The 13,773-nt window shown below is 47.1% G+C and overlaps 1 non-coding gene across 1 annotated transcript; it reads right to left on the reverse strand.

Moving 5' to 3' along the window:
• Positions 1-13,404: 13,404 nt before the first annotated feature.
• Positions 13,405-13,542, reverse strand: LOC114811382. Its single transcript, XR_003759086.1, has one exon. It is a non-coding gene; the product is annotated as a small nucleolar RNA SNORA7 (small nucleolar RNA).
• Positions 13,543-13,773: the final 231 nt, after the last annotated feature.

The following is a 13,773-nucleotide window of genomic DNA, read 5'->3' on the forward strand; positions in this document are numbered from 1 at the left end:
TTTGTTTGATGGGCCGTGACTGAGCCAGACCAGAGAAGAGAGGAAAATCATTCTTGGAGGAAAGAGTCCTGGATTAGCCAGAACTTTGCCCTCTAGGTTCACTGTTTAACCCAGCTCACTCCCAGCCTCAGGACAGAGGGCCCAGCTGTCTTTTCCAGGATGGCAAGGGCCAGATGCCAGAGTTCTCTGTGGCTGGGTCGGAGGTGACATCTCTTGCCATGGAAGTTGCTTTGGCCCATGGTCAAGGGAATAGAAAGACAGGTCATTACCCTCCTTCAGAAGCAGCATGGCATAGCAGATAGAGCACAGGCCTGGGAGTCAGAAGGTCATGGGTTCTAAACTCAGCTCTGCCACTTGTCTGCTGTGTGATCTTGGGCAAGTCACTTCACTTCTCTGTGTCTCAGCTACCTCATCTATAAAATAGGGATTGAAATTGTGAGCTCCATGTTGGACAAGGGAGTGTGTCCAACCTGATTTGCTTGTATCCACCCCAGGGCTTAGAATAGTGCCTGGCACATAGAAAGTGCTTAACAAATACCATAATTATTATTATTATTATTCAGAAAGGAATAGCAGCAATGGGCTTTGCAGATAAGGAATCACAAATGAGGGAAGAAGAGGGGACTAGTGGGAGTTAGCATGGAAAGGGGCAGCTCCAGTGCAGCAAACTCCAATCCCTTCCCCCAGGGAATCCAGTTCAGGGGGCCGTGGTGACTAATTATAATTAATAATAATAACTGTGGTATTTGTTAAGCACTTACTATGTGCCAGGCACTATACTAAGTGCTGGGGTGGATACAAGCAACACAGTCCCCTTTCCACTGGAGGCTCACAGTCTCAATTCCCATTTTACAGATGAGGTAACTGAGATATTTATTGAGCGCTTACTATATGCAGAGCACTGTACTAAGCTTTTGCAAGAACTTCTCCATCAGGGTGGATGGAGACTACAGGCTTTCCATCCACCCCGATAGCCATGAGAGGGAAATGGTTTCTGCCCTGCTCTCCTTCCTCAGCTCGATCCAAAGCTCTCTGGTTGACCAATCCCCTGCCCATCCAAACCCCAAACGGAATGACCAACGCCGAGTGGCCCGGCTTTGTCTGAGCCAGGAATGATTTTCTGTCACTCGGTATCAAACTGCGGTTGAAAGGATTTCCCGCTGACATTTAGCAGCATTAGATTACAAAATCACCACAAGTCAGCCACTCAGTATGATATAAACAGTGGGATTTGACAGAGCTATTCCTGGCCTTGGGGACCAATTTACTCCGCTTTACAGACCCAACTCCAGCCATCCGCCGGTCACTGGGCCCTCTGGACTCCACCGATTGGGAATTAGAGGCTCATATGGCAAAGTGTAATCACCTATTTATTCTGCTGCTGAATCAGCAGCCGCACTAGTTACCACCGCAGCTCATAAGCCCCTTTCATAAACAGAGGGGTCACCATCCGCCTAGTGTGAAATGAATGCAAAAAGGAAAAAAGGAAAGACAGAGACTGAGAGGGAGACCGTGAGATGGTCACAGAGAGAAACAGAGAGAGACACTGAGGGAGGGAGACAGGAGAGAGACCCTCCCAGACACAGAGACATCGAGAAAGGAGAGAAAGAGAGATCCTCAAAGATGGAGCCAACATAACCAGATGATTTAACCAGGAAAGAATGGCCTTCTCCCTGCCGTTTTGCAAGCGTGAAATCTGAGAAAACACGATCAAGGCACTGAACGGAGACTCACTCACTCACACACCAGCTTTCTCCTGGAAAACCTCTGCCCTCAGCGTGGGAGAGGCCCCTCGAGCCAGCATTGAGGGTTTTGGCTCCTATCCTCTCTCTTTAAGGCAGGACCTGCTGCCTCACCACTAGGCCAAGGCCCAGACTCCAGACAATCACAAAGCCACAGGAATGGGGGGAGAGAGACCGTTATTTCTGCTTCCCACCACCCCTCTCTTCTTGCCCTTCATACGCATATACCCACTTTTCTTGTCAAGACTGCCAGGAATGGCAATGCTGTATTTCTGCATTGCCCCCATGGAATGGATGTGGTGCCAGATATTATAACTAGCCAGGGTGTAGTGAGGTGTGCAGGGAGGAATTGAGTCACTGAGGGGAATGGGGATGGAGCTCTTGAAGGAGAGAGGAGGAGAAGCCAGGCGTTTTGCCAGGGTGGTGCAGAACGATGTGTTGATTTAGGGAGCTCCTGTCTTTCTGAATGACTTGTCCTCGGCCCTGTCTTTCTTCCCTCAGCAGGGATGCTGGAACCCAGTTCCTCCCAGACATCCCAGCACTTTGGAGCTCACCCTATGAAATGTCTGGTACACATATAAAACTTGCAAAGGGGAAAAAGTGCCCCCCTCTATTCTCCCACCCCAAGCATTCAGAGCCTCCCCAGAATCTCAGTACTTGGAAAGAATCAGATACTTCAATCATTAATCAATCCTATTTATTGAGCTCATTCCTACTTAGATGGTGAGCTCTAGGAAGGACAGTGACTGTGTCCAACCTGACACAGCACTTGGTACAGTGCATGGCTTAGTGGAAAGAGCACGGGCTTGGGAGTCAGAGGTCGTAGGTTCTAATCCCGGCTCTGCCACTTGTCAGCTGTGTGACTTCGGGCAAGTCACTTCACTTCTTTGCATCTCAGTTACCTCATCTGTAAAATGGGGATTAAGACTGTGAGCCTTACGTGGGATAACCTGATTACCTTGTATCTACCCTAGTGCTTAAAACATTTGTTGGCACATAGTAAGCACTTAAATAACATCTTTATTATAGTAAGCACTTAACAAATGCCACCACCATTATTATTATTCTTATTATTATGAGCCGAGTTCTAGGACTTCCAAGGAGATTCTCCTCTGCAGGAAAATATCGCTATGGAGAGAACTTCTCTTGCTCCTCCAGGCCTCCTGTCTCTCTCTGCTTGCCATGGTCACAATCCCTTTCTCATCATGATCATGTTTAAAAACTCTCTACTGGTGTAGTACTGAGGACTCAGAATTCATCCATCTAAGAGGGGAAACAAAACAGACAAACAGAAGATCGACATAAGCAAGTGCATAAGGTCATAAATAGTGTCATTACTAGGTCCGTTCATCCCAGGATTCTGTCTCCGAGGAGGGTAAAATATCTCAGAGGAACAGTGTAATGGCTGTCCTTTGTGAAATCATCCATATAGTTAGGAATGGACCACATAATATCCCTAATTTTTCCTTTTTCATCATGAACTTTCTCTCTAGAAACCATCATGGGCTTCTCACTCAAATGAATCCAAATCTCTCTTGAACCTGCTGTTATTTCTGGAAAGTACAGTGTATTACTAGAATGTGTCAGTAAAGAGAGTCAGCTCCCATCCGGACTTGGAAAATGAATCAGAGAAAGTATCATGGAGGAAGTGGCCTTAGGTTGTGATGAGGAGAGGAGAGAGAACAGTGGAAAGAGTACAAGCCTGGGAGTCAGGAGACCTAGGTTCTAATTCCCAACCCTGCCACTGGCATATTGTGTGACCCTGGACAAGTCACTTAGCCTCCCTCTGGGACTCAGTTTCCTCATCTGTAAAATGAGTATTCAATCCCTGTTCTCTTAGACTGTGAGCCCTGTGTGGGATAGAAACTGTGTCTGATCTGATTATTCTGAATCTACCGCAGGGCTTGGCATAGTGCTTGGTAAATACTAAGTGCTTAACAAATACCACAATTATTATTAGGAGCAAGGAAATTGCTCTAAGCACAAGGATCATTTTTTAATGATATTCTGTTAAGCCCTTACTTTGTGTCAAGCACTGTTCCAAGCATAGTGTAGATTCAAATCAATCACACTGGATGCAGTTTCTGCCCCACATGAGGCTTACTCTCTAAATAGGAGGGATTACAGGTTTTGTGGGCAAAGGTTCAAGCAGCATGGCCTAATTGAAGGAATATGGATCTGGAAGTCAGGAGAGCTGGATTCTAGTCCCAGTTTGGGCACTAGATTTCTGTGACCTGGGACAAATCACTTTACATCTCTGTGCCTCATTTTTTTCACCTGCAAAATAGGGGCAATCAATTTATCAATCAGTGGTATTTATTGAGCTCTTACTGTGTGCAGAGCACTGTACTAAGCACTTGCAAGAATACGATACAGCAGAATTGGTAGTCACACCGAGTTTACAGAAAATCTGGCTCTTCCTATCTCACAGGTATGGTTTGAAGCCACGAATGTTAAAGCGCTGTAAAATCTAAGGTATTATGGGGGTACACTTCATTCGTCCCTCCTTCAACCCCACAGCATTTATGTACATTTCTGTAATTTATTCATTTATATTAATGTCTGTCTTCCCCTCTAGACTATATGCTCACTGTGGGCAGAGAACGTGTCTACCAACTGTGTTATTTTGTACTCTCCCAAGCATTTAAAACAGTGCTCTGGATACAGTAAGCGCTCAATAAATATGATTGATTGATTGATTGACTAGAACAAGGAGAGTAGGAGAAAGGGAATAGCTATGAATCTGCAGCTGGGCTGGGATTCAGAGGGTGGGCTGGGTGTAAAGCACCTCTGTCTCTGTTTGTATGTGTGCCTCTCTCTTTTTCTCTGTCTCCCTGTACCTGCCCCTATGCTTCTCCCTGTTTTTACCTCTCATATCTTTCTTTTCTCCCCACTCCCCCAGCTCCAAGGTCAGTCCGTCTGTCTGCTGGAACAAAAGACTATTCATTCTGGAGAGAGCTAGAGGTGGGTGGGGAGGGAGGTGGTGACTTTTTTGTGTGTTGGAAAGAACATGTTGTGAGCTAAATTTTGCCCTGAGCAAGATCCTTTGGGGGCCCCTAGCTCCCTTCCCCAACCAGTTTTTACAGATTTCTGGCATTTTCCCACCTGTTTCTGTTCACCCAGAGAAAGTCCCTCACTCTGGGATGGAGTCCAGGGGCTAGCCAGGGCTGGACAGGCCTGGGAAAGGCCCTTCTAACAATCAATCAATTTATATTTATTGAGTGCTTAACTGTGTGCAGAGCATTCATTCATTCAATCGTATTTATTGAGCACTTACTATGTGCAGAGCACTGTACTAAGCACTTGGCACTGAACTAAGTGCTTGGGAGAGTACAAATTAAGAGAGTTGGTTCCCTGCTCACAAGCAGCTTACAGTCTTCAGTCAAAGCTTCAGTTTTCTGTTTCTGTCCTCTACACTCAGCCCTTGTCCTTTCTCTCCCCCACAGCTGGGCTTGTTGGCTGGCGATCTTTAGACTAGAGGAGGAGCCATGAGGCTCGGTAGCTCCCAGCATGACCTGAGAGAACATTATGGGAGCACGGAGTGTTGACTCATTTCCAGACCTCCATTTCACACCTAAAAAATAAGACCAGGGCTTAGACTAGGTGTTTTTGAGTCCAAGGATATAGAACAGTGTTCCTAAGACCTAGTAGTAGTAGCATTTATTAAGTGCTTACTGTACGCAGAGTACCGTGCTAAGCACTGGGAAATAGTATACAGATGGCAATCAGATTCAGACCCTGTCCCTCAAGGGGCTGCCAACCTATGAATTTAGTTGGTTAGGGAGGCAAAGGACTGGAGACAGATAAATGGGGAAGAAGCAAGGCCTAGAGGATAGAGCATGGGCCTGGGAGTCATAAGGACCTGGGTTCTAATCTCGGCTCTGCCACATGTCTGCTGTGTGACCTTGGGCAGGTCACAACTTCTCTGCACCTCAGTTACTTCACTGTAAAAGGGGGATTAAGAGTGTGAGCCCCATGTGGGACAGGGACTGTGTCCAACCTGATTAACTTGTATCTACCCCAGCGCTTAGAACAGTGCTTGGCACGTAGTAAATACTTAACAAATAGCGTAATTATTATTATTATTACTATGGGAAGCATTGAAACATTAAGACAGCATATGGAACAAGAACAAATATGTAATTCACCCCTGCCCTGAGACTGTAAGCTGGTTGTGGGCTGGGAACGTGTCTGGTTATTGTTATATCGTACTCTTAAGTGCTTAGTACAGTGCTCTGCACACAGTAAGTGCTCGATAAATACGACTGAATGAATGAATAAATGAAAATAAAAACAAAATTCAGTAGGGAGCTGTCACTAGATGAAAAGAATTTCTCCTTGTGATTCAGAGTCTGCAGCAATGGCTACCGCGGCCACTATCTTTCCAGAGGTTCTATGAGACTTCACGCTGCAGTTGCTGTTCTCATTCTTATTCTTGGAAAGCTGGATGGGATGGGGTCATCTCGTTGGTGCAGAGGGGAGCTGATGCCGGCCCTGTGTGATGGGGAGGAAAGGCAGTTCTCTCAGCCACGATGAAGGGAACTGAGTGCATGCAGGGAGGCAAGGCTGCAAATGCCAGATGTTTCATTCAGCTCCGAAGAGGCGTAACAGCATAACAGCAGCTTTTGTACCCGGCCTGGCACACGCAGAGCATTTTGGGGGCAGGCTGAGAGTTCCTTAGCTGCAGGGGGAAGACAGAAGGCTGCTCTGCTCTGCTGTGATGGAAGAGAAGAGCCTAGGCAGCAGAGTAGAGGCCTTCCCTCCCCAACTTCAAAGGAAGGAAGCAGCCAAACCCACCACCCTAGCTGACATCAGCCCCATCTGGCCCATAGAGTGATCACACTCACCACACCCTAGGCACAATACTGAATGAATCCATCCCTGCCCTGACTCAGGGGGAAATGGAGGGATACAGGAGAGTTGGCTAGAGAGGAATTATCTAAAGTCAAGGTATTACTTTCTCTGCATTCCGGTCTGTCTGCCCAGTTGGGGTCCAGGCAGAAGAAGGATGAAGAGGAGACCATGACTGTTGGGTTTGCGTTTTCTTATCTGCTTCTCTCCCTTGAGCGTTTGGCTTCTCCCTCCTGCTCCTTGCCCCAGCCTCAGTGTCAGCACTGTCAATCGTCTCCCAGTGAGTGGGAGGAAAGGAAGGATTCTTGCAGAAACCTGGGCCTGCCTGGAGCACAACTCCTAGCCTAGCTGCTTTTTCTTCCCTGTTCTTTGAGGCCGTCTGCTTCCTGATGTCCCATTTCCTCCTCTGTCTATCTCTGCCTGTCTGTCTCTCTCTCTCTCCCCCCCTCCTGAAACTCTTTCTCTCTTCTCCTGAAACTCTCTCTCTCTCTCTCTCTCCTCTGGAAACTGGGAAGTCATTGTGGCCAAGAGGCACTTAAGTGGCTAGAGAGGGTGTGCTGCTGGAGTAAGCTCTCTTCCCTCCACCTCCACCTAAAATTTTTCATAGTTGGAGGCAGGTCTGTAACTCAGTCACATAAATCCCCTCTCTCCCTGAGCTCTGGTTCCTGGAAACGGTTTCTGTTTGAGAGCCAGCTTGGCCTTCAGAGGTCTCCCCATGGCCCCATCCCAAATCCACTACTGCAACTGATTTCTTAATGTAGTCCATCTAGAGGGTGAAGGGGTGGGAGTTGGGGCGATGAGGGGAGGATGTAGCTTACCTCGCTCATGCCTGACTGAATATTACAGTGTGTGTGCAGGATGGGGGAGATCCATGCAGATAACAGTCAATGGGTGCCGTGAGTGCTGTGCTCGCATCAAGCATCGATGCTCTGAGAGTACAGTCAGCATTGTTTAGATACCTAGTCCCCAGCCGGTGCCCCACAAATACTTTCTCATTTGTAAAAAGGAGATTAAGACTGTGAGCCCCATGTAGGCTATGGACTGTGCCCAACCTGATTAGCTTGTTTCTATCCCAGCACTTATTACAGTGTCTGGCAAATAGTAGAGCTAAGTGGATAGAGCACAGGTCTGGTGATCTGAAGGACCTGGTTCTAATCCCATCTCCTCCACATATCCGCTGTGTGACCTTGGGCAAGTCACTTCACTTCTTTGTGCCTCAATTACTTCATCTGTAAAATGGGGATAAGAGGGTGAGCCCCAGATGGGATAGGGACCTTATCCAACCTGATTAACTTGAATCTGCCCCAGGGCTTAGAACAGTACTTGACACATAGTAAGTGCTTAACATTATTTAACAAATGCCCTAAAACAAAACAAAACAAAACAAACAAGAGCCCTACAGACTGTTAGCTTTGAGGACCTTCCATCTAATATTTCTACAAGCCCAGGAATTCAGCCACCCAAAGCAAGAACACAGAGCAGATGTCCAGAGTCAGTCTGTCCCCTTAGGGGACCAATGCTGGGAGTCCCCTCTCAGTACTTAGCCCACAAAGTCTGTCTGTTTCCCCAGCTGAAGCCTCACTGGTGCCATACTCGGCCCTGACGTCGGCCTCCCTGGAGATTCTTTAACAGTGGGACAAAGGATACAGCAAATGTCATGGTCCTTGTCATCAACAAATGTCCCAGAGAGATACTGTCCATCCACCACTGGCTTCATCCAGTTTTTCTTTGCCCGATGATGCTACATTCAGCAGTTCTGGAACCTCAGGGCCAAATCAAAACAAAGGCGTCTGGAAGAAGTTTGTACAATTTTTGGTATTTCCTTCCTGGCCTCTCAGCTCTGGTGTGGCCTCTCTGAATGACTCAAAATTTACTCCAAGACCTCATCCTTGTAAAGCTGCTCCTCAACAGTGGGGCATTGCCCTGGCTAGCATAGTGCTGCATTGCCCCCATCTGTGGTTGCTTCCTGGGGTTTCCCAAAGATCTTGGCTGGCCATGCTGAGAAGAGGGAAGGGGAGAGGGAGAAGAAGGAGAGTAGGCAGGGAGGATAGAACACCCAAGGAGGCCTCCCTCCAGGGCAAGTAGGGGCAAGAATTGAGAGCACGCAGGGGCCATATTCCTTCTCAGATTCAGCAAAAAGATGAGCAGAATAGAGTATGGTAGTGCTACAACCCAAGCAAAAACCTAGACAGACCTTCTTGACATGGAAGAAAAAGGGCCTCCCACACTGTGAACACCCCAAGTCCCCCTCCCCAGAGCCTTCTGCATCACTCTCATGACCTCTTCCCCAAGTTGGCAGGGAGGAAAAGTGATTGAGTACCTGATTTAAAAGATTTCTGAAGCCTAACATTCCTCATGGTCTGAGCCGATCTTTCCCCTTCAGCACCCCAGGCCCTGTGTCTGCAGGGAATCTGGAGTATCAGACACTTCTCTGGAGCCTGTCCCATTTTTTTCATTTTACTGCTTTCTTCCGTAAACTCCCCTTCCATTGTGCCAAGAGACAGAGGCAGAAGCAAGACAGAGAGACGGACAAAGAGAGTCAGAATAAGTGAGATGCACCTAGGGTTAAATTCTGCTGCATGTAGGAGAGCACATTCCTGAAAAGCTAACTCCTGATATTTTATTATCCCAGTGATGGAGGGACAAAAATATAGAATTAATTGGGTCATAAGATCTTTCCATTCCTGTCTCTGCTCTCACGGCCTTGTGGCAGCACGCTGTAGTCCACAGACCGGTGAAACCTCCCTGAAGTGAGTATTTTATGAACCCGTTTTGAAACTATTATTACAACATCTCTTTGTCTCTCTGTTGGATTATGACCAACAAATGCCGAGCTTTTAAAGGGAGGTTTTTGCTTGCTCAGGACCAACGGGAGGAAGTTTGGGATAAATAATAGATAGGCCAGTGTCGTTTTCTCCGCCCTGCAGGCACTGGGAACCTGCCGTCTGGTCGCAGCCTCACACAACCCGGGGAAGGTGTAGCGGGGAGCCTCTTCGGGCTGCAGGGGGAATATGGATCTATGGAGGTACCGGATTGTAAAGCAAGGGCCAGCTGGAAGCACCAGAACATGCTGGATGCCACCAGCTCCTGGCACACACAACTTTCCAGTTATAGGACACAGCCCCAGGGACCGAATCCTTCCCCAGGCTAGGGAAAGATGATTCAATCAGCCTACAGTCCTATGGGGCTGGTTTAAAGGGAGTCTCTGTCTCTTTTGTGGGAACTTACATTTCCCTGGAAGAGAGAAACCTTCTGCCATCTTAAGCCAGACCCCTAGTCCATCCAGGGCAATAATCTGTGTCAACACAATGCTTAGATTGGCAGGGTGATGGTGGCTTCCAGGCCATCTATCTGTGGCATTAGTCAGAATCCCATTATCCCCACTGTGGCCAGAATTAATGTGATTACTCCTGGAACTGGCCCCTTCCCTGGGAGCCACAGTTGATCTCCCCTAGCTTCCAGCATCTCAACCCTTGGAACAAGATTTCATTCATTCATTCATTCAATAGTATTTATTGAGCGCTTACTATGTGCAGAGCACTGTCCTAAGCACTTGGAATGTACAAATCGGTAACAGATAGAGACAGTCCCTGCCGTTTGACAGGCTTACAGTCTAATCGGGGGAGACGGACAGACAAGAACAATGGCAATAAATAGAATTGAGGGGAAGAGCATCTCATTAAAACAGTAGTAAATAAATAGAATCAAGGTGATGTACATCTCATTAACAAAATAAATAGGGTAATGAAGATATATACAGTTGAGCGGACGAGTACAGTGCTGAGGGAATGGGACTGGAGAGGGGGAGGAGAAGAGGGAAAGCGGGGAGAAGAGGGGTTAGCTGCGGAGAGGTGAGGGGGGGTGTAGAGGGAGCAGAGGGAAAAGGGGAGCACAGTCTGGGAAGACCTCTTGGAGGAGGTGAGCTTTAAGTAGGGTTTTGAAGAGGGGAAGAGAATTAGTTTGGCAGAGGTGAGGAGGGAGGGCGTTCCAGGACAGCGGGAGGACGTGGCCCAGGGGTCGACGGCGAGATAGGCGAGAACAGGGGATGGTGAGGAGGTGGGTGGCAGAGGAGCGGAGCGTGCGGGGTGGGCAGGAGAAAGAGAGAAGGGAGGAGAGGTAGAAAGGGGCAAGGTGATGGAGACCCTTGGAAGGCTTGTTCTTCCTCAAGGGGAAAGCAGTGGACAGTTGTGGCTGCTCCTCCTGTTCTACCACCAGTGGGGTACAGAAAGGCCCCAAGAGACTTCAGATTGAGTTCCACTCACTTCCTGAGTGTTGATTATGTATTTTGCTGATCCTACTATTGGGCATATTACAGGAGTGGACAAGCTCAGTGCTTTTCTTGTTCAAAAAGTTCCCAGGCCTGATCTTATCCAAACCTGGCCGAAGTCTGAGCCTGCCCACATCCTTCCTCTGGCCTGGAACTCCTTCCCCCTTCATACCTTACAGGCCATCACTCTCTCCATCTTCAAAATCTCATTAAAATCACATCTCCAAAAGGCCTTTCTTGACTCAGCCCTCATTTCCCCTACTCACCCTCTTTTCTGTGTCACCTGTGCACTTGGATTTGTATCCTTTAAGCACTGAAGCAGTGTGGCATAGTGGATAGAGGATGGACCTGGGAATCAGAAGGCCATAGGTTCTAATCCTGGCTCTGCCAATTATCTGCTGTGTGACCTTAGGCAAGTCACATAACTTCTCTGTGTCTCAGTTCCCTCAGCTGTAAAATGGGGATTACGAATGTGAGTCCTATGAGGGAGAGGGACTGTGTCAACCCGATTATCTTTTATATACCCCAGAGCTTAGAACAGTGCCTGGCACATAGTAAGTGCCTAACAAATACCATAATTATTATTATATTCACCCCACCCCACAACTCCACAGCACTTATGTACATATCCTTATACTCTCCCACTTTACCCCTGTTTAATGCCTATCTTACCCTCTGGACTGCAAGGGATCATGTCTACCAACTCTACTGTATTGTACATTACCAAATGCTTAGTGCAGTGCTCTGCACACTGTAAGCATGCAATAAATACCATTGATTTATTGATTGATTGAAAGAGGGTTACTAGAGTGAAGGGAGAGCGCTGCATAATATAAGCCTGAAAAACTGGACTAGAAGTTCTGAGCAACTGCTGGTGGAGGGTGGAGCCTGACACTTCTTTAAAGTCTTCTTCCATCCCTGATTTCTTTCTTGCTTAGGGATTTGTAAAGCACTAACTATGTGCCAAGCATTATAAACTAAGTACTGGGGTAGATACAAGATAATCAAGTTCCATGGGGCTCACAGTCTACAACGGAGGGAGAACAGGCATTGAATCTCTAATTTGCAGATGAGGGAACTAAGGTATAGAGAAGTTCAATGGCATGCCCAAGGTCACACAGCAGGGATTAGAACCCAGGTCCTCTGGCTCCCGGGCCTGGACTCTTTCCACTAGGCCACACTGCTTCCCAGTTTGTGTGGGATGTATACTCAGCAGGGTAAGTGCTCCTGCTGTCAGTTTTTGCCATTTACTGAGCATCTGTTGGACTTCTTCACTTCCCCCTTTTCAGGGATTTCAATTTCTGTTGTTTACTTCAGAAAAAAAGCACTATGTATGCTATTCAGATAACAAGGGTGTTTCATTCTTTCTGATCCTCTTAGCCATCATCACTGTATATATTGACTGAGTGTCTGCTATGAGCACAGTACTTACTGTGCTTGGGTGCTTAAGGGATATTCAGAAGAAACCTAAGACTGGACCCCTGAAACTCAAAGAGTTTACATTCTATTGCAAGCAGACCCAAATCACAAATAAATCTACATAAAGGCAATCACACCTAAATCTACATATAGATGTAAGTGGCAAGGGGATGAATCAATCAATCAATAACACATCAACAGAGAGGCACATAAGAGAGCTAGTCCCCGGCACAGATCCTGCAGAGAAAATCAGCTCTTCCTGACTCTGAGGATTTCCCTGATCCAAAGGAAATTCAATGTCATTCAATCGTATTTGTTGAGTGCTTATTCTGTGCGGAGTTCTGTACTAAGTGCTTGGGAGAGTACAATACGATAGAGTTGGTAGACATGTTACCTGCCCTCAGTGAACTTACAGTCTAGAGGGGCGAAGAGACTGATTGCCTCTTCAGCAGCTCTTATGCCCAAATAAGCATTCAGCCTTTCAAGGCAGCTGTTGGTGATGCAGGGATTGGAATGAATGGAGAAATCCTCATTCAGTCTGGAAGAAGTTTTGGTTTCCCCTCCCCAGTGGAGCATCATGACTTTAAGTAAATGGCCTCATTTGAAAGTATATGCCAGTCTGAAATATGTCTCCCTGACCCAGAGTAGCAGAAAGCAGCATAGCCTAGTGGAAAGAGCATGGGCCTGGGGGTCAGAGAACCTGGGTTCTAATCCCAACTCTGCCAAATGCTTCCTGTGTGAATTTGGGCAAGTCATCCAATTTCTCTTTGTCTCAGTTCTCCTCTTCTCCCTCCTACTTAGACTGTGAACCCCATGCAGCATAGGAAATGTGCCCAAGTAATTAATTTGTATCCACCCCAGCGATTAGAACAGAGTTTGAAGATAGGAAGTGCTTTCTCATTTTATGCTGTCATCTCCGACCCATAGTGACTTCATGGACACATCTCTCCCAGAACGCCCCACCTCCAGGTGCAATCATTATCCAATCTGTATCTATCTATATCCATAGAGTTATCTTGGTAAAAATATGGAAGTGGTTTATCATTGCCTTCTTCCACGCAGTAAACTTGAGTCTCTGCCCTGGACTCCCTTCCATGCTGCTGCTGCCCAGAATAGGTTAGTTGGACTTGTAGCAGATTGCCTTCCACTTGCTAGCCACTGCCCAAGCTAGAAATGGAATGGGTATGTCTCTGCTTGACTCTCCCTCCTGTAGCTGAAACTGGTAGAGTCCTGGAAACTCTCCAGGTGCGATTCTGAGAGAGGAGTAAGTGCTTTACAAATACTATTAAAAAAACAACAAAAAATTATTGACTGCAAGCTTGGTATGGACAGGAAATGTGTCCACTGATTGTGTTGTATTCTACTCTCCTAAGGGCCTACTAGAGTGTTCTGCACATAGTAAGCATTCAGTAAGTACCACTGATCGATTGAAAGCCTTTTGGGATTCCACTGCAATGCTCCCCTGGAGCTTCTGCCAAGTTCAGGGTTTCAAAA

This window comes from Ornithorhynchus anatinus, chromosome 4 (genome assembly GCF_004115215.2).
Source record: "Ornithorhynchus anatinus isolate Pmale09 chromosome 4, mOrnAna1.pri.v4, whole genome shotgun sequence".
Taxonomy (NCBI): domain Eukaryota; kingdom Metazoa; phylum Chordata; class Mammalia; order Monotremata; family Ornithorhynchidae; genus Ornithorhynchus; species Ornithorhynchus anatinus.